The sequence below is a fragment of the Erpetoichthys calabaricus genome, chromosome 9 (genome assembly GCF_900747795.2).
Source record: "Erpetoichthys calabaricus chromosome 9, fErpCal1.3, whole genome shotgun sequence".
In the NCBI taxonomy this organism is placed as follows: Eukaryota; Metazoa; Chordata; class Cladistia; order Polypteriformes; family Polypteridae; genus Erpetoichthys; species Erpetoichthys calabaricus.
In genome coordinates this window covers 171942128-171963843 of record NC_041402.2, presented here as the reverse complement: position 1 = coordinate 171963843, position 21716 = coordinate 171942128, and the positions used below count along the sequence as shown (strand labels likewise).

The 21716-nt window shown below is 40.3% G+C and overlaps 1 protein-coding gene across 6 annotated transcripts in view; it reads left to right on the top strand.

Moving 5' to 3' along the window:
- Positions 1 to 743: 743 nt before the first annotated feature.
- pknox2 (pbx/knotted 1 homeobox 2) overlaps positions 744 to 21716 on the top strand; it is a 275865-nt gene continuing 254892 nt past the window's right edge. For 4 of the 6 annotated variants that reach the window (XM_028810406.2, XM_028810404.2, XM_028810405.2 and 1 more), the window contains exon 1: positions 744 to 876. The gene's annotated coding sequence lies outside the window, so the exon portion shown is untranslated. Of the gene's footprint in view, positions 877 to 1545; positions 1806 to 21716 lie in introns of those variants that run through there. The other 2 variants (XM_051931913.1, XM_051931912.1) reach the window with 1 other exon arrangement.

The window sequence follows — 21716 nt, the reverse complement described above, 5'->3', positions numbered from 1 at the left end:
AGAATGAAAGAAATGTATTGGTGATTATATTTGGTGTGATATGAATATTAATAACTCTTTTGCTTGTGGAAATGGTGAATATACCTATTGTACTAGTTATTATATGATGATGATAATCACTGATGATAATCATCATCATAACCATGATAATAAGAACATCAAGACCATCATCATCATAGTTATTATAAAATAAAAATCATGAGAATCCCAACGCTAAAAGTACATCCAAACAGCTATTTTGCTGGGTGTAATAAATGACCTATTAATGTACAAATAAGATGCATATAATTATAACCACAATAACAGCAATGATTATTATAATCCTATCCACAGAATAATATTAATTATCATCAAATCTATGATTATAAGGAAACACATTACCATTACCATAAGGAAACACATTACCATTACCATAATCATATTCCAAACCATTACTAGCATAAGACTAGGGGTAGGGGTTCCTCACTACTGCAATTAAGCAAAAATTAATTAGGTTAATCAGTATAAAAGTATAAGCAACCCTAATAAAAAAATGCATTCTGGCGACAATGAACATTTTCCCTGGTATGGAAGACTGTTGCTAAACTTGACAGCATTACAACACGGTTAGTTGTCTAGGAGAGTTTTGCAGCAGTAACTAGCAATACACGATTCTGGCCACCAGAGGGCTTCCGGACTCCGCCGCTGTGTTAGACTTCGCTTGTGCTTTCACAAGAGGAGGGTACAATTATTAGTGGTGGTGGGGGTGTTGTTGGTGAGGAGGGGGTGTCTGAGCCTGGTAGGAGGGGTTTCGGACGGCAGACGTCACCGGCAGTGCTGGGGAAGTATAGGCTGTGCTGTCAGCCCAGTGTCAGTCTGATGAAGATTGGCATGCAGGTAAGCTGTCATTCATTTTCAATGTCAGAGCACAGACTCGCCTAACACCGCGGCAGGGCTTTTTTCCTCCGCTCTCATTACAAAAGGCAGGACATTATTCATGGAGACAGGGCCAGGGAGGGAGAGAAGAGAGAGAGAGAGAGAGAGAGAGAGAGAGAGAGAGAGAGAGTGAGTGAGTGAGTGAGTGAGTGAGAGTGGGGAGAGAGAGTGTGACAGTGAGAGAGAGAGAGAGAGAGAGAGAGAGAGGAGGGAGAAAAGGAAAGAGAAAGAGAGAAGAGCCAGTGGGGAGATGCATTTTTACACTGGATGAGCTAAAATACAATCAAGATCCGTGTCTTGTACTTTGATCAACTACCGTTGGATTATAATCATTTTTATGCATATTGTTATGTCTCGATTTTTAATTATATGGAAACGTTAGCTTCATTGATGGTTTTATTTTTTATTTGACTGCTCAAAAGGATTTTGTTTTTCAACGAGCTTTGCTATGTATTTGTAAACACGATGACTTATATTCCCCGCCCCCACACAAAATAATTAATTCTGATGAATATTTTCCACTTGTTTCCTTTAGTACGGATGGATGTGCGCGTTCATATTGTAAAGACTTAACTGCCTGTGTGCATTAATTTTTTATCAAGCCGTGTAGCGCGGGGCTTTACATGTTTGCGTTTTCCTTGTATTTGCGCAGAGAGGACATTCGGACGAGCCTAACGCGGGCTTCTCTGATGTATCCCCCATTCAGCGACGCTGCCGTTCAGCTAACGGCGCATCTCCACGCGCTGTTTGCGCTTCTCACGTGCGCCCGGATTTCCTTATCTGTTTATTTACAACACCGCGGCTTATTGAACAAGATCTCTTCGCTACTTTAAGGAGAATAAAGTTCGTAATAAATAATGCATACAAAGTTAAGTGATCACTTCGCTATGGTGAGTTTTGAATTACTTTGAAGACCGTTTTTAAAATATAACGGATTTCTGTAATTTGGTTTGTTAGGCGAACTTAACCAGACTGCGTCTGTTTTAAAAAGTACTACTTTTTAACTTTGTTTAACGCATTTTGTGATAGTGTTTTGCTTCCGCTTAAGCTAGCAACAGAGGCAATTATTCATCGAGTACGATTTTGTGTAAGGTTACTTTATCGGGTTACGGGCTTGTAAATTCTTTTGATTTGAATTTACTGCACAGCCGAAGTGAATGTATAAATCTGGAGGTGCCCATCGGAAAATGTAGGGTCCGTTTTCTTCCAGTCTATCCGGAGACTCCCGAGCACGCAAAGTAAAATACAACCGAACGAAAACTTACAAAAAAAACTATCGCTGCCAAACGTAAGTAATAAGACGATTTGCGTTTTTTTTTTTTTTAGAAAATAACTTCTCGCTAATGTTAGCCCGAGGTTCAAATCGACAGAACAACGCGGTGCAACTCGTTTTATTTGCATTGCGTTTGTCTTGAGGGTCCCAGAGTAGAAGAGGCTGCGCATCCCCTGCCTTTGAGTGTTCAAACTTCTCGAGTCCGCGTACGTGCTAAAGTCTGTGGGGTGCAAGTTCGGAACGCAGAAAGACATTTTGGATTATGTGAATATATACGCATTTGTGGACGTTTGTTTGTAGAAGTTGAGTTACGATCTATCTATCTATCTATCTATCTATCTATCTATCTATCTATCTATCTATCTATCTATCTATCTATCTATCTATCTAAACTCTAAGCGTTTGTTTCAGGTTATAATGAGTGTTTTCCCAGTTTTACACTTTTTCGCTGTTACACCAGTCCTTTTTACTGGCATAAGTAACGCAGCTTTTGTAATGATTTCAGAAACCTCACTTTTTCTCAGTGTGCTTCTTTCAGGACACGTCAGGTTTACGACAGGTCTAACTCATTTTTTCTTACTCGGTTTTGTAGTCAAGTCGTAGTATTAATTCAGGTAAAATACAGAATGCCTATGGAGTGTGTTTGGTTTTGTTTGAGATTGTAATGGCAAGCCGCCCGCTGAAAAGCCGGTGATCCCAGATTAACTGCACCCCTTCTATTTAAGGTAACTGGAGTTGATCTTCAGTTCTTTTGTGGCGCACTAATTGTTTTAATAACAGCTAAGTAAATAGCCGATTTAGGCAAAAGATTTTAATGAGATTTTCATTGTTTTGTTCTTAAAACTGAGCTGGATGTGAGCCAACTAAATAAGTATTCATTAGAATCATTATTGACGCCGATACAACGAAATGATAAACGGGAAAGTAGAATTGCTCCGAAAAAACCTGGAATTGTACATTATTTTCGAAATGCTTACATTTTTCAAAAACGCCTAGAAACTGTTACGAGTCTGGTCATGTAAAATACAGGCATACTTCGAGAAAACAATGTAGTTAAACGTTCAGCAGCGTGCATGGCTGTTTTAACAGGTCGGATTCTGTAATGTTTAAAAGGTTTTTATATTTGGTATCTGATAAGTAGCAAACATGGCTGCAAACTTTGAAAACAAGGAGTGGAAAATGAAGAGTCGAAGCAATATTTTGCGTGTTCAGCATTGGTTCACTGAACTTTCACTTGACCCTATATATATATATATATATATGTTTACTGATACATTGTGTATAAAGTATAGTATTTCAGTTATTATTGTACCAACGTACAGATACATGTTACTTTACAAATCTGTAAGATGTTATTTATTTCTTTGTGTAAATGTATTAAAACAATGTGATTATCACCATCCTTAGTAATATTTTATTGGTTCAATTTTACTGCACAATGGCAAGATAGCTTTTGGTAATTGTTAAAAAATGCTGATTTATTATTTACTAATTTTTAAAGGGATTTTGAGTTTCCTCCAGAGAGAGCTACCATACTGTTGAACATGGTGTCTTGGTGTTTCAGTATAAGTCACATTTATTTACTGTGCATAAATCCATTTTTGAACTGCTTATTCCATTTGGGAATTGTGAAGAGCAACAGCCTGTGTTGGCAGCATTAGGCACCAATCAGAAAGTTATATAATACAGTCAATATACATATTTCACTGATATACACTTTATATACCCTGTATATTTTAAAAGAGTCAGTCTCTAAGCATCATATATTTAAATACAAATAATGAAAAAGGGAAAAAAAACTATCTAAAATTACTCTTAGAAACACTACTAGATAGATAGATAGATAGATAGAAATGGTTACATGTAACATAACATTTTTAAAAATACTTGGTCTATGTTTGTGGAGTGTTTAGGGTAGCAGTAAATGATTGTGTGTTTGTGTGTGTGTGTGTGTGTGTGTGTAATGTATGTTTCTGGTGGTCTTTTGCACTGTTTAGCTTTTGTTTCTTCTTTGCACCCAATCTTGATCCCTTCTGTTCTGACTTGGATCAAGTGCATCTGAGTGTGACATAATTTTATATTTTTATATATATAACAAGTATAGTTCTAACTTAGTTAACTTTTATATATGTAAATGGGACATTTGCCTTTCACATCTATCTATCTATCTATCTATCTATCTATCTATCTATCTATCTATCTATCTATCTATCTATCTATCTATCTATCTATCTATCTATCTATCTATCATATAGTTGTAATGTAGCAGGTGACTGTATGATGGGGGTATACAGTCCAACTTAGCATACAGTGTGTGTGAAATCTGGATGTAAGGCAAGTGTGTGTGTATTTGCTCACATTCATGTGAGATACTGACATACACGTTTTGAAAAGTACTGTATCTTTAATGCCACTGTACTGGGTTGCATGGTTCCTTGTAGTACCATTGTTTGACAAAGAGCCATTTCATTTTGAGAAGAGTTTCTGTGGAGTTTGAAAAGGTTCATATGTGCACAAAACAGAAATCTTTAATGTACAGTATAATAGACTTCCTACCAGGATACTGACAGTTCAAGAAAACCTGAATGTATCCAGGGCTATTGTATGCAGTGAGAGTTGTTTTAAAACCAGGAACCCACTGTTATTTTACAAATCTGTTGTCTTCTATTCATGGTTATGTCTCGATGCATGCCCAATAATCCAGGTAAGGAAATTCTAGAAAGTTGATTTTGTTCATCTGGACATAGTTTTTTTTTTTCCATGGAGATACGTTACATCACTCATCCAAGTGACTTCCTCAGTCGCAGTTGACTGCAGGTTTCCCCAACCTTATAAACATTACCTTTCATTATGCATTATGCGTATCTCCCTGGAAAAAAAACTATGTCCAGATGAACAGAATCAACTTTCTAGAATATTCATGGTTATGTATGAAGCCTCTTACTGGTCTAAGAACCTTCATGTGGTTGGTCATTTTGGGAATCAAATATGGCTCCCCTATTTCATCGATTTCGAAGACCCACTTTGGCACCTTTATTTTTAAGAGTGTATAAGCCAGATGTTTAGTGTCAGCATTTTATCAGAGCATCTGCATGGAACACTGCTGAGTGAGACTGGAGTTGATTGGCTGTGGGAGCGACTCCATCTGAATGAGATATCTGTGATTGTGAGTTGCGACTTGAGGAGTTATTCTGCATTTGTAACTTGAACTGAGCCAAAAGGTAACTCCATACCAGGACCCTCATGAATACAGGAAAGGGGTACTCAATGCCAGTTCTGGAGCGTATCAATTGTTGCAGGTTTTCCTTCCATCCAATTTCTGTTCTTAACTGTGCCATCTGTTACTTCAAAATGAAGTCAAGAAGAGCACGGGGGCACTGAAGGAAAGTTTTTAGCAGTTAATTTCATACACCTAGAACCACTGACACTTGGAATAAGTCATCAAGTAGTGTGGTAGACATTAGGACTTTAGGGACCTGCAAAACTCGACTTGATGTAATTTTGAAGAAATCGGGTTGATAGGATTGGAAAGCTTTGTTGGCCTATTCTTGTCATCATCGTTCTAATGTTCTGCTGTTTTACTGTTTCTGTTACTGTGGCAATTCAAAAATTCCCAACTTGTTTTGTTTACTTTTTATAGAAATTTAACAAGTAGGACTAAGTTTTTCTGATCTTGTTTGTTTATTTTGATTACTTATTTTAAAATGTCTTAGCTATTTAAGGAGTGCTTGCTAATGATCACACCATTGAAAGTGACACCAAAGTAGCTGCTCCTGTTTATCATGCATTGTCATTTGCACCTGTGTCTGCTCTTTGTTAATTGCTGCTATTTGAATGCAATTATGTGAGTGAGCTCACAAGCAGAAAACAGAGTTGAAATGAAACAGAAAACATAGTAAAATGAGAATAAAATATGTTGTTTTATTAATGTTTCAATACAAATATACATATTATATAGTCTACTTTTATTCCAAGTACCGAATGAGTCCACAAAAATGCTGACTAATTTAATATAAGATTAAAATAGAACTAGTATTCTTTATTTGACTGTCAAAGTTGTGACAGTTAGTTAAGAGTAGACTGAGGTTTAAAAAACAATGAATGTCAAAGCGGAGCAGCTACACTACTTTAGTGTTATTTCCAGTTCAATTTCCATTTCATAATGTCATATTATTGGTAAGGAAGCCTTTCAATTCAGTACAGTGTTCAACACTATTCATTTTTGTATGGTGCTCTTCACCGTGTTCTGCGACAAGTACTCAGGTAAAATGCAAGTATAAAGTCTACAAATGGTTAATTGCATATTTAGTACATATAAAGACACATATTTGTTTAAACACACAGTAAAACAAATTAGTTCTAATCTGATTAATGTAAAAAATAAACTTAACATTATTCATTAAATAATTGTTGAACTATGACCAGTTGACAACTCAGGAGATAAATATCTGCAAAAATTCAACACATACATCTTTGGTACAGATAAGTTCAGGAATTATGCACTAGTACAGCTCGTTGTCGCACCCACCACAAAACAAACAGCTCAGGATCCTGGTTGGTAACCCCCAAGGCAGACATGTGGTCCACTCCCACCCTCTAGAAATAACCATCTATCTGTCGCAGCCAGGTGTTACATGGGCATACCCACACAATTGATGGCTGTCCTCAAGAGGTCATTAAAGGCCTGTATCTTAGTTTTTCATCCAGGACATTCCCAAGCCCAGACACTCAGACCCCTCACTCAGTCTCTCAAGAGCCCCCATCAGAGCCTCCATTGACTCTGCAAAGATCACAGTATCGTCAGGAAAGTCAAGATCAGTGAATCTTTCTTCACCAACAGATGCCCACAACCCTGGGCAACACCCAGGCCATACAAGCATTGAATAGAGTAGAAGCAAAAACACACCCCTGATGAACTCCAGAATCAACTGGGAAAAACAAAGAGGTTCTGCACGGCACTGACAGTACCAGTATTCAGGCCAGCCATGATTTCCAGCAACTTTGGGGGGATCAAGCAAAGTCTCAGGATGTCCCACAGGGCAACTCGATCACCTGAGTCAAACTCTTTGCGAAATTTGACAAAGGCTGCAAAGAAACTCTGCAGATATTTGTGTTTGTGCTCAATCAGAACCCTCAGTGCAAAAATGTACTTGATTGTAGATTTCTTAGGTGTAAAACCAGACTGTTCCGGTCACTGATGAGTGAGCAAGTGATCATGAATCCTATTGAGGATGACCCTAGCAAGAACCTTACCCAGAACTGAGAGCAGTGTTATCTCCCTGTAGTTGCCGCAATCCAGGAGATCACCCTTCCCTTCCCATTCCTTCCCAGAAAGGGATGACAAGTCCCATTTTCCAGTCAGTTAGGATTATGCCCGTCTCCCAAATTGAAGTAAAGATTGCTAGCGATGCCAGGAGGACAGCCTTACCACCAGCCTGGATAAGTTCACCCTAGACAGCCACAGATCCCTGCAGCCTTCCTTACCCTCACCTGTGTAATCTCAGTGAGATTTGGTGGTTCACAGCTAATTGGAAGATCAGCCTCAAGAACTGTGGACCCAGAGATGTCCAGCATCCTAGCTGGGGGGATCATCTTTAAACAGCTGCACAAAGAAGCCAGTCCAGCGGATCACAACTGCAGCATCATCCGTAAGAGCTGTTCTATCACCCGCCATGACTGCGACTCATCAAGGAACAGATTCGGATGCGCATAATGCTTTCATTCCTCTGGAACCGAGGATGTGGGTCAGTAGGCCATAGATGATGTGTCACTTGCTCACAGATTCCTCTAACAAATGCCCTCAGTGCTCTTATAAGCAGTTTGTCTAAGTTCCTTGTATAGACCAGAGTTGCCATTAAGTCATGCGCTGCGGCTTCTCTTGATGATATCCAAGGTACCCTTTGAGATGAAACACCTCCTTCTGGAAACACTGGCAACACCAGCACAATATCAGTTTGTATGGAGAAAATCCAACAAAAACACTGGAGAACAAACTTCCCTGGGTCAGTGTCTGAGCCAGAACTGAAACCCAGGTCTCTATCCAATACCAATAGTGCTATCCAATACACCACCAGTCCGTCACAGGTTATAGCAACACAGGCCACATTCACACTACTGCGTTTTCATTTAAACAACACAGTTTTTAAACGAAAATGATCTCTGCTCATACTTGTGTTTTCACATAATTTACAAAAGTATATTTATCCGCATGAAAACGATCAAAAGCACATACACTGGACACATGCCCAAAAGTGAAGGACGGTACCACCACCGTTCACGAGATTTATCACAAACCTGTAGCGATCCGGTAAAGTATTTCCTTTTCACACATGTATGCAGCATTTGAACTGTTCAAAGCATAATTTAAATGCATACAGGTAAGCAACACAACAAACACCATAGAAAGCAACTCTTCTCTGCCCACTATGTTGGAGTATAGTTTTCGTATGTGAAGGGTGACCAATCAGTGAAAGAAACATTGCAGACATTGTAATGAGCAGGGTCATGTAATAAGCATCAACCAATCCAAGCAACATTAAACTATATTTTCAAAAGTCTGTCTTTTCACTCATCCAGACTACAGTACTGAGCTGGCATTTTCAAAAGTCTCCATGGTAAGGGAAAGGGGACAAAAGGTGAAAATGTAATAGAATAATGTCTGCACTTTTAAACAAAAACATTTTAGTGTGGACATGACATACTGTATGTTTGATAGACAAACTGCAGTGGATGCAAGGACATTCTCAAGATGTCTCATGTCTGTATTTTCAAAAGTCTGCGTTTTCAACCATCAATTACAAGAAGTATATGGCTCTGGTAAGCATTTTCAAAAGTCTGGATAAAAGATGAAAGTGGAGACTAATGTCTAAATTTTTCATTGAAAACATAGTAGTATAAACACAGCCACAGACAAACTCACTCACAAAGAGTTAAATTAGAATCGCTAATAACATAACATGCATGTTATACTGTATTGGAAAGGGATGTGAATCCTAGAGAAAACACCCTGTGCCTCTCTTGAAAAGAAGTAAGAAAATCTTAATCAACAAGACCTAGGAAATTTTGCCACACTTTCTAAGTTCCTAATTACTGGATTGACACTTTGTAGGTAGAAACTTGGGAATAACAAAGCAATTAGATTTATTCTTGTAAAGTTCAGCACTGTGTTTGCTAATTATAAATACAGAATACAGGACAAAATGATATACAGCATAAACACAAAGGCGATGTTAGATTGCTAAACTAAATGATAGCAGGCGTAATTGATGGATGACGCAGCAGTGCAGTTGCTAGAGCTGCCATCTTCCTTGGTTTGAATCTTTATGTGTGGAACTGGCATGTTCCACATCTGTGTCACTTTTCTCTGGATCCTATATTTCTCTCCAGCATCCCAAAGAAGGACAAGTTAGGGTATCTGCCAGTTCTAAAATTGCTCTCTTGTGAGTGTGAGTGTGGATTTCGGTACTGAATGTGTGCAATGGTTTGGAATCCCATCCAGGGCAGATTCCTGTCTGCCATTTACTGCAGATAGTATAGGCCCTAGCTCACAGTGTCCCTGTGTTCAATTAAGAGGTTTTGAGAATGTTCTGGATAATTCAGATAGTAGAGACAATTGAAGCTAGAAAACCAGGAGCTGACATGATCATAGCGGATGAGGACTGAGCAAGCTTTAGATATGGGGTATTGAAAACACATGCTTTAAATTGTGGATGAACACTTGCAGCAAAGTGACAGTTATAGAAAAAATTACTGTCAGTTATACACGCAAACTGAAACGAATCATGAAATAAAGGTGTGTGTGTGTGCGCATTAGAAAGAGAGCAGCTTTGCCTAGTGCCCCCTCTACTTGAGTGGGAGGTTGAGTGCTAGTTGGCAACACGTTGTTGTGGAGGTGAGAGTTTGGCCTATTTTTCCATTCTCTCTGGCAGTAGGCACCTTTGTGAATGTAAATTTATATCTCACTAGATATGTGACTAATTTGTCAAAATCAGGATTTTTGGTAGACTTCCCAGGTTGGACCAGGTGTTTACTTGCTGTGATATTTTTGGAGGTTTGTGTTTCTTCTGGGGTTTTGTTTGAATTTTACACTAACTTATGCTGCACCTTTGGGTTGAAAACTCTTCAGATTTCAAAAGACATTGCTGGTTTATTGATAGAATATATAGATCTGCTACTCTTCATTTTTCTGAACTGCAGTTGGTTTCAATCAAAATTGGGAAAATCAAAATTATCAGTCAGTTGTTATTAAGTGTATCAATCAGTCATATTTGGAGCTTGGGTAATTAGCCATACTGTCGATCAATCATTATTAGGGATTGAGTAATCAGCCATCCTGTCAGTCAGTCATTTTTGGGAGATGGGTTATCTGTCTACCTGACAATCAATCATTATTAAGAAATAGATAATCAGCTAGCCTGTCAATCAGTAATTATTAGGGGTTGGGTTATCGTCCAACCTGTCAATCAATCATTGTTACGTGTTGGGTAATTAGCCAGCCTGTCAATCAATCATTAATGGGAGTGGTTTATCAAGTCTATGTAAAAATCGATCATTATTAAGAAATGGATAATCAGTCATTAGTAGGTGTTTGGATATCGGCCAGCCCGCCAGTTGGTCATTAGTAGGTGTTGTTTAAACAGCCAGCCTGTCAATCAGTCATTATTAGGAGCTGGGTAATCAGACAGTTTTGGATAGGTGGGTTTTGAATCTATCTGACAATCAATCATTATTAAGGAATAGATAATCCACCATTCTGTCAGGCAATCATTATTGGGAGTTAGGTTATCAGTCGATATGATTTGTCAGTCAGTAATTATTGGGGCTTATGTAATCGTTTACGCAGAACTAACAACTCATAATGTTTTTGTAACACCCTTCAAAATGAATGCTCTAGGTCTGGTTAATGGCCATTCCATTCAAAACATGGTGGTCTTGTATTAAATCTGAAAAAACTGAGGGGTGACATAAAGGACTGTGGACCCCTATAGATCTTGATGCCAAGGAAACCTATCAGCTCTTACTCTCTTTAACTGTTGCCATGACATGAATGTTTGACCAAGATTAAAATAATTTATATAATAAGTTATATTTATTTTTTAAATTCAAGTTCTTATTATTCAGTAATTGATATGTTACCCTTTGAGATTATTTGCTTTGCCTGGAGAGAACTTTGTTTCACTGCCTTAGCTGAAGATGAGAAAATGAAAAATTACAGTTACTGAGAGGTTAGAAAAAAAAATTGGGAAAATTGTGATGAGAACTGGTGTTGCTCACATGCTTTGTTCCATCATGACTTCATCATTTTTGGGTTCTCAAGCACCCTGTCTTCTTCTTCTTCCCTGCTTCTTTGGATCTTTCCCTTACTCTGTATGAGGTGACAGCCCGGCATGGTGCAATGAGACCATCAGTGACCCTGCTGTGGGCTCCTGCATGTTTTGTTTCTGGTGAGACATAAGCAGGACCTTACCCCTCAAATAAACTGTTTATTTCAATAGTAAGAATTAGCCCATGGCGTTTACAGGTACTTTATCAAACATTAGTTATTTACAATCATCCTCCATACCTTGCCATGGAGGCTGGAGCCTAACCCAGCATCATCAGTTGGAGCACAGGACCCAACCACAGTCCATCACAGGGTCACACTCACAAGCTCTCCCTATTCACTCCAGCCTGTTTCCCTGTCAGAGTATTGTGATCACAGGGTTGCATGCCATAACCAGCTGCCTTTTGCTTGCCAGTCAGACATCTTAGCCGTATTGTCACACACCTTCTCATGGGGGCAGCCAGTAACTTGAACATGGGAGCAAACTCAACAGAGATGTGAAGGAGACAGCTGCCCTGCACAGAATTCTGAAAATTGAGTTCCAGATACCTAAAGGCTGTGACTATACCACATAAAACATTCTTCAGAAATAATATCCATGAAGTCCTCATTAAATGTAAGAAAACTCTTGAAAGTAAAAAACCTGAACAATGAAGGCACAGCTAGCTGAGGAAAGGAGTTTTGGCCAGTCCACTTCACCCCACTGGGGATCCACCGTGGCAATCTTCTCATCCAGTTAGCCTCACATGAGTCATGGCGGTCCCTTTTGTTTTTAATAAAAGAAACTCTAATCGATTCCACACGTTTAAGAGAAGGCAGGTGGTTGCTTGGCGCACTTGTGTGTGAGTGTGTAGGTAACGGCGTGCAAACAATTTGAAGATGATGCCTTCACTAGTAACTCTTGAGAAATCAAGATGATGGTGCCATGCCTGACTTCCAAACCATTTTTTGCAGGGTCCTTTAGAAGAGTAAAGGTGGATTGGTGTGTTGATGATTTTTCCATTTTTACTTCTTGCTTCTGTCCTGGCTGTACTCTTAAACTGGGACTCCTCATTCAGCCATTCACATCAGCCATGCAGACAAGGGCATCCATAAACTTGCAAATCCTACCCAGAGGCGTGCCAGCATGGCGGGTTCCTTTCATGCTGTTCTCTGTGTGACTCTTGATCTTTATTCTGTGACCAGTGTTCAGTGGGATGGTGTCAAGATGGCTAAAGAAGTTTGATCTGAAAGGCCTGTGTGACTCTGAAAGTGTCACTTCTTTTGCCTCTATCTAGCATCTTTTAATTAAGCTATTTTGAGAGTGAGCAAAGGGCACTTTATAAAGTTAGAGATTAGTAGGTTATGCCGAATCTACTGGCTTTGCATTCTTTAGTTTTAGAAGAACGCTGCCTTTTGTTCTGTGAATCTGAACCTGTGATCGGATGACTACAGTACGTCATCAGTAGCTCTGTACTAGTGTTGCCTTTGAGCGTCAGGCCCCTGTTGGTAATTGCAGATGTCTGCCAGCAGTGAGAATATCAGACCTTGTCACATAAGCTAAAAAAGCCTTGGCGCAGTGGTAGCGCTGCTGCCTCGAAGTTAGGAGACCCGGGTTCGCTTCCCGGGTCCACCCTGCGTGGAGTTTGCATGTTCTCCCCGTGTCTGCGTGGGTTTTCTCCGGGCGCTCCGGTTTCCTCCCATGGTCCAAAGACAACATGCAGGTTAGGTGGATTGGTGATTCTAAATTGGCCCTAGTGTGTGTTTGGTGTGTGGGTGTGTTTGTGTGTGTCCTGCGGTGGGTTGGCACCCTGCCCGGGATTGGTTCCCTGCCTTGTGCCCTGTGTTGGCTGGGATTGGCTCCAGCAGACCCCCGTGACCCTGTGTTCGGATTCAGCGGGTTGGAAAATGGATGGATGGATGGATGGAAGCCTTGAAATGTCTGCACATGTTGTCCAGTTTAAGAAACAGATCTGAAAACAGGCTACTGTCCATCGATACCCATCTTTCTCACTTAGTAGCATAAAACAAAACGAAAATGTACTGTATATTTAATAAATACAGCTGAAAAATGAATCCTGTTTAGTAAATGTGTCTTTAGCGGGTGGGAATAACAGGCGAATTCAAACTGTGGGAAGACAGCCATCTGCTTGACTGGTGAGCTTCCGGCTTATTGAATATATTCACTTGTTGGATTTATAAATGGGCATATTTAATGTTTAAAAATGTTGGGGATAAATTGTAGGGGCTACAAAGACAGCCAATTTGGTTTGTGGGTGGACTGTACCCATTCCTGGTGGAGCTCACAAAGGAGGGGGATCTCAATGCTGAGGATAAAGACAAAGTCAGCATCGGGTTGAGGGGCACTTATGGAATTAAAGAGCTCAACGGAAGCTCCTCTTACAGTGAAGTGGTGACAGGGAGCAGAAGTCTTGAGGAAGTCTTCATCAACCAATCAAAACATTCACTCTGGATCTGATAGAACATGAGGATTAAGATGTTTTCCTCACGAGATACCATAATAAACAATGAACAGTGCATACACATGATGATGAGGTGGTTTTCAAATGATGCCATGAACAGAACATATGATAAATGGGCATGTAAATAAGAGCAAGACCACGAGGTGGCCTTCCTCAGGACACTCCAGTAAATGATCTGAAAAGATCTGATTTACAGTGTAGACTGAAATAGATGAGGGAGCCTGTCTGAGAAGACATGTGCTTATGACAGAGTCTAATGAAAAGGACCTGATTAATGGTTATTCATCAGCAGCTTGTCAGAGACAGCCATAGGTGTCTTTCAGTCTACAAGGACTTGATAAAGATGGACATGGGAAACTACGTATGTACTCATTTATTATACAGAGCCTATCGTTTCTCTTTCATTAGGCCCTATGCTGCACTCATGAGGCCCTCTGCTCTTTCTTGCCTACTCAGGTCTGTTAGTGATATCATTTCTGTGCGGCATCAGATCTCAACCCAGACTCTTTTCATGTGTAACTTATAGTTGATGGAATGAGCTGCCCACAACCATCTGAACTGCCGACTCCTTCAGTGTGTTTAAAAGGCTTTTGAAGACTTGTTCTGTGAATGCAGTGTCTGTGTTAACTGAATATGGCTTCGATGCGAGGTTCTTAGTGGCTAAGAAAGAGTCACTATCTTCCTAGTGTTCTGTTTGGTTCAGAGCTCCTGCCTTGCGAGGGTCAGTGTTATAACCTTGTGTTACACAGCCCACTAGAGTGATACAGTATTTACTTGATTAGGTTGACCTTTTTTGTAAATTGCTCTGGACAAAACTGTCTTCTAAATGAAAAAATGTAAATGAAAAAATGGCTGTATGTCTGTCATATCTGTTATAATGAACATGTTGATCTTTACCAATTTGTTGGGTATTCTAAATATAACAGCTTGTTAGAGGTGGCCACCGACAACCCTCTATGACAATTTGTTACAAAGAGCTGTAGAAATTGTTCTACTATTAAAAGCGATCACAGATTTTGATCTCAAAACACAAAACAAAGGACTGTACATAGGATTGACCTCCAGAGTAAACTGTGTCTCGTGATTTAACGGTGGTACCTAGACACAACAAAGCCATGACATAATTCCTTTATCTGTGGCCTTTAAACCCCAGATGGTCATGGGATCTCTCTGAATCCCAAAAGCCAAATGCTATGTTATGTAAATGACATAAATTATGTTTTTATTGAATTAACTAATTCATTATTTTTTCATTTAATAGATTGTATTAATTACTTTGTATAAATCCAATGGCCCATAGGTTTCTGAGCATGTGAGTGGAGACTGTGAGTAAGATAAGAGGTTATCCTCGTGAGATCTCAACTTTACCACGTAAGAAGGTCTCCAGGAGGACTACTCAATAAACCACAAATGACAAGGAGGGCCTTGTCAAAAGGCACTGCTGTATGTATATGTGGCAAAGCATTCATTGAGGGGCAAAAATGGCACTGAGGCAGATGAGGCAGGCTTTCATAGAAAATAACAATTAGCATTGTGGTTTTTTGAAAGTAGACTGTTTATACTGAAGGTGCATTTGAGTGAGTTCTGTGAAGACGATGAGGAAAGCTTTAACTGCTCAGTTTTGCCATTGACAGAGCTCACCAATGGAACTGTCAAGTCAAGTCAGGTTTACAGGGTGAGTCAAAATTATGTTAACACTAATGGATTATATTTACCTCGACCACACCTTTCTAGGTCGATGGATAGGTCGTGGTGGACCATTGCCAAGGCCTCCACACTCCCCTCATTTGACACCCTGCGATTTCTGGTTATGGGGTATGGTGAAGGAGCGTGTGCATAGCAGGAACGTTTGTGATTTCAATGATCTGAAGGACAGAATACGGACTGTGGTATCATCTATTGTGTGTCTAGGCTTTAAATGGTACTGTTGCTCGTTGGTTTTTGTGTGTTGAACATGATGGCGAACAGGTTGAGACATTCCTGTAAGTCATCTTGCACATACGAAGTATGTTTTGTGAATAAATTGTTTCCGCCATTCAAACATAATTTTGACTCACCCTGTATTGTCCTGTGTACACAGTATGCATAGTACAATGTCTCCTCAGAACAGTTGACAGTAGTACAAAAACAACAAGAGACACAAACACAAAAGTATACATAGCATGCAACATTTCTTTCATATCTATCTATCTATCTATCTATCTATCTATCTATCTATCTATCTATCTATCTATCTATCTATCTATCTATCTATCTATCTATCTATCTATCTATCTATCTATCTATCTATCTATCTATCTATCTATCTATCATATAGTTGTAATGTAGCAGGTGATTGTATGATGAGGGTATACAGTTCAACTTGCATACAGTGAGTGTGAGATTTGGAGACTGATGCCGGTACAGGCGAGTGAAATAGTCAATGAGTCTAATGTGTTGGGCTCAGGAATGACTGAGGTGGACAGTTTGGCACAGGTAAGAGTGAGGTGGACCTTATGGCTCAGATATCTAAGAGAGATGTGTAGTGTGAGTCAACGTGTTCAGATCAGTGAATGAGACTAGCAGTGAGATGGACATGTAGACATGAAGGAGATGGTGCAGGTGTGGTTTAGAAGTGAGTTAGGTAATAAGTATAAACATTGTATTTTATGTCTGTCTTGTCTGTTTGTCTATCCATCCATCCATCCATCCATCCATCCATCCATCCATCCATCCATCCATCCATCCATCCATCCATCCATCCATCTATCCCTGCTGTTTGTTATGTAACAATAGTTGTCTTTACTGTTCAGCAGCCTTAGTGTAGAAAGCTCCCTGAATTTCATGGTGCGAGTGCTAGTGGTCCTGTATACTGCAGATGTTGAGGGATTCTAGTGATGGTTGGGGCTGGCTAGTACTCAGTACTGAGGATGATAGGGCAGGAAGATGTTATAAGATGAAGATGATGAGGATGCCTCCCTCTTGCCATGTCAGTTTGCTTCTGAGGCTTTTCAGATTTGAGGTTCTCCCTCTCCGCAGCAGTGCCAGGAGGGTCTCAGTAGTACATACAATTAATTTTTTTGTGCCAGGTGTTCAGCCAGATTGGATGTCAGTTTCATGTGCCTGAATCCACAAATGATTGTCGTTTTGTTTGTTTGCTGTTTCTCTTTTTTTTGGTCTCTTTGTGTTGTTTTATTTTCTCCTGTTTTATTTTTTTTTTCCATCTTTTTATGAGCTGAATTGTGAGCCTTTAACTGTGTTGTTTTCCTGTTTCAGATAAGGAATAATGCCGATTTAAATGTGAGTCCTGCTGGGATCTTAATTGATGATTTGTATCAGGGGACGAGTCAGCCCCGGGCCAAAACAGCAAATACAAAATACCCAGACTTCATTTGCATATTCCCATTTCCATTGCTTTGCTTTTGTTTCTATTATTTTTGCACAGTTCTGCAATTTCTACTGCTTTCACACTAATTAGGAAGGGAATGATTACGTCTCCCTGAAACGGGAGGGAGGAGAAGCAGGTTATGAGGATAGAAATATGCTGGAGTGCAGGGTAGTGAAACAGGAGTGAACAGCTTCTCTTTTTAGACACACCATAATGACTCGCCATACCTGTGCAATGCCAAAGCCAGGAATTGCTGGCATACTTGAGCGCTGGGCTGTGCTCATATTTTTATGTGGTGTCTTTAACTGGGAACATCAACTTGAAATCTTGACTTGGACAGGGTGACGTTATTTTAAGGAAATGGATGTCTTGCTGGGTTCCATACTGTGAGATGGAGGTGGGATTTCAAATTGCAATCCATGTGCTAAACTCGAAGTGCATGTGATCAGGGCATCCAGCTGTTTTGTGATGTCCTGGGGCATCTTATTGGCGCTAGGCAGCTTAGCGATATTTGCTGTTAGGTAACACTAACAAGGAGGAGATGGTGGGCTACATCTAGGGAGCAGTAACCTAGGTGGCTGTGACTGGGGAATCTCAAGGGAAATCTGAAATACGGAAGGTAGACTGGGGGCACTAGAAGAATGATGAGGGCGTCTTGAGCCCTATTCCCTTCTCAATATGTATCAAATACTAAAATAGTGTGAAGGGGTCAAAATGAGAGAGAAGTGCATTATTAGCCCTGACCAGCATCACCAGTCCCCCATGGGACTTCTGTCTTCATTTTGGAAGTGAGTGTAACTGGTTATACTGATGAATGGATTTTTTTGTTGGGGGAGTGACAGCTCAGTGACAAGAGTTTGGGTGGGCATCTAGGCTGAATATCTGAAAACAAATGTGCTAAATTGTGAATAATGGTGATGGAGTATTTTACAGTTTTTCTAGTGAGCAAAATCATCAGATAGGTTGGAACAAAAACTTTGAGGCCATGACCACTGATAGTACTAGGAGCCCTAGCCTTTATTTTTGGCACTTATATTCTGCTCCTTTTCTTTATCCTTCTTTTGAGGATTTCTTATGTTCATTCATCCACCCATTTGAAAACAACTTCGGGGTCACAAGTGACTGGAGATCCACCTTAGCTGAAGGCCAATGAAGAACATACTTTCACTTAGCCACACAGTGGGCTAATTTTAGAGTTGGGGTTGTGCATTCTCTATGCAGACACTGGTGACCTGGGAATTGAACCCAAATCCCTGGTGCTGTGCTAAAACCCCTGTGCCACCACACTGGCAGAGTGTATATAACACAACATTGTCAAAGCCATTTAATCCAGTTCGGGCTTTTGGGGGGCCAGAGCCAATCCTGCTATCACTGGGCATAAGGAAGATTAAACCCTGTCCAATAAGTCCATCCATTATTAAAAAACAATTACACTGACGCAGAGCCATGTTAAAATCCACAGTTAACCAACTTGCATATCTGTGGAAACAGGAGAGGGAAAACCAAGCAGACATATGGAGCATATGCAGAATCTACATGGGTCACGACCAGGAGTGGGATTTGAACCCACGATGCTGGTGATGCACCAGTGCTAACTACCCAGGAATAATCAGAGTGTTCAAATTTTTCCAAAGAAATGTGGTTGGCACTATTGTTCTGGTTTAGATTGGTAGCAGATTTGCTTATTTGAACAAGCGTAATTTTATTTTCTTATCATTTAAATAAATGTGATGGATTTCTGAAATGTTGTTTTTGTGTCTGTACGTGCATGAAGCGAATGGAGTATTAATTTGCAAATGCTACAGAACGGTAGAGTAAAAATAGCTGAATGATTGCAGACAAGTCTCTTAAGTTCCTCATCAGAGGAAACGTGCTAAAGAGCTGTAAAGATGATATAATTGCATGTAAATGATTCATTAGCACACGTTCAGAGTCCTCAGGAGGAGATGTGGAAGCTGAGGTCCTACCAGCAGTTGTGCTGCTGTGCTGACCCTCCGCTTCAGTCTGTACGTTGTGTTTCACATCGAGAGCGCTGGCGATTGTGAGGGGATTTCAGTTTGGAGCTGGGCTCAGGCTTCTGCACTGTCTCTCCCGCTTGGTATAGGCGTTGGAGCAGAATGATTTATGGCCAGATGCCTGGCGCCTGTAGTCACCTTTTAGGGCTCACAAGAGGGACACTGACCGTATTCTAACTAACCCCTGGTAACAGCAGATTAAGCATATGTGTACAGTATATTGGAAAAAATGGGTATTTATACACACACTAGAAGGCTTGCTGTCACATTCAGTACACCTATGTACAGTGCCATTAAAAAATGTTCACTCCCTTAGATGTTTTCATGTTTTCTTGTTTTTACAACATTGAATCTCAGTGGATTAAATGTGGCTTTTTTGACACTGATCAACAGATAAAGACTCTTTAAAGTGAAAGTGAAAACAGATCTCTACAAAGTGGTCTAAATTAATTATAAATTATAAAACACAAAATCCTGTTCACGTAAGTGTTTATGTCCTTCATGTCTGTATTTAGTAAATGTACCTTTGGCAGTCATGACAGCGTAGAGTCAGTGTGCCCAGGTGTTTCTTACTCTGTCAGCTTTGCACATCTGCACTCTTCCATTTTAACCAATTCTTCTCAAAACTGCTCAAGTTCTGTCAGGTCACATGGGGATCCTGAGTCATCAGCCTTTTTTCAAGTCCAGCCACAAATTCTCCATTGAATTGAGATCTGGACTCTGACTCAGCCACTCCTGGACATTCACATGTTTTTGAAGCCATTGCTGTGTATCTTTGGCTTTAGCCTTATATACTGTAGCACTCCTGTCAAATAGGAGGAATATGCCACCCCCAAATTAATCCACGGCTGGGGGATAGTGACATCTAGTATACAAATAGGCAAATTCTTCACTTCCACAATTTGGAGACTATTTAAAATAATATCTTCTTATATAATACGCTACTGTGGCTGTCCATTTGTCTGTCCAGGATTTTAAATCTCCTGCAGCTCGCAAAGCGTTTGAACTATTGACCTGAAATTTGGTACACATACAGTATACTATGTGGCGTCTACTATCCGCTTTCAGGGTGATGATTGACCTCCAAGGTTATTCCTCTTTTTATTTTTATTTTATTTTACTGTAGAATCAACTCTCAGCAGCGGCCAGCAAGGCAACCATGCAGCACATGCATACAGGCGCCGTTCTCATCCCAACCACCTTCTCCATCACTTCCCCTACCTCTTCATATCCTTAATCATTCTTAAGGCAGATTGAACACTTAAGTGCCAGCTTAAGTGAAAAATTAAGAAAAACGTACTAAGTAATTGCAACACAAACACTGACTTAATCAGTTTTAATGCAAAAAGATGCTGACGAAAGAGAAGCAGCGGGCCGCTAGGGTGGAGAAAAGAAGAGCTGCTCAGGAAGCAGCAAGCGCATCAACCTCTGAGCAAACGAATGGTAAACGTACAGAGAAAGAAAGAGGATGAAAACTAGGAATGATCAAGTCAAGTGTATTCACTGCACGTTATCGTGCAGTGTGCTGTTACTAGTGTTATAATAATTAACAACCTACAAAAACATACCACACCTTACTTTAATGGCTGCAACTGAACCTCAGCCTGCCCCAAATTACTCCAAAGCCAATTACGGATCTCGTTTAACTACCTCGGGCTATGTTCAGGGTCGTTGGTCTTGCTGGAAAACAAATCTTCTCCCAAGGTACAGGTTTCATGAAACCACCAATGAGGGCAGGACTAGATTCCACAAAGGGTTAATAACACAAAAAGAAAATGCACATGCAATTCAAAATTCACCAAATATAAAACTCAACAAAGAAAAAACAAATTAGCAGATCCTTTGTGATGGGAAGTTTAAAAAGACACCATTTACAGTTGGTGGCTTTATCCATGGCAACTTACAACATCCATCCATCCATTTTCCAACCCGCTGAATCCGAACACAGGGTCACGGGGGTCTGCCTGAGCCAATCCCAGCCAACACAGGGCACAAGGCAGGAACCAATCCCGGGCAGGGTGCCAACCCACCGCAGGACACACACAAACACACCCACACACCAAGCACACACTAGGGCCAATTTAGAATCGCCAGTCCACCTAACCAGCATGTCTTTGGACTGTGGGAGGAAACCGGAGTGCCCGGAGGAAACCCACACAGACACGGGGAGAACATGCAAACTCCACGCAGGGAGGACCCGGGAAGTGAACCCGGGTCCCCAGGTCTCCCAACTGCGAGGCAGCAGCGCTACCCACTGCGCCACCATGCCGCCCTAACTTACAACATTTAAGGTACAATTGGTTCCATTTTTTTATTTTTCCAGTTGGAGCACAGAGGCTGTCAGTAGCAGGATTTGAACCCA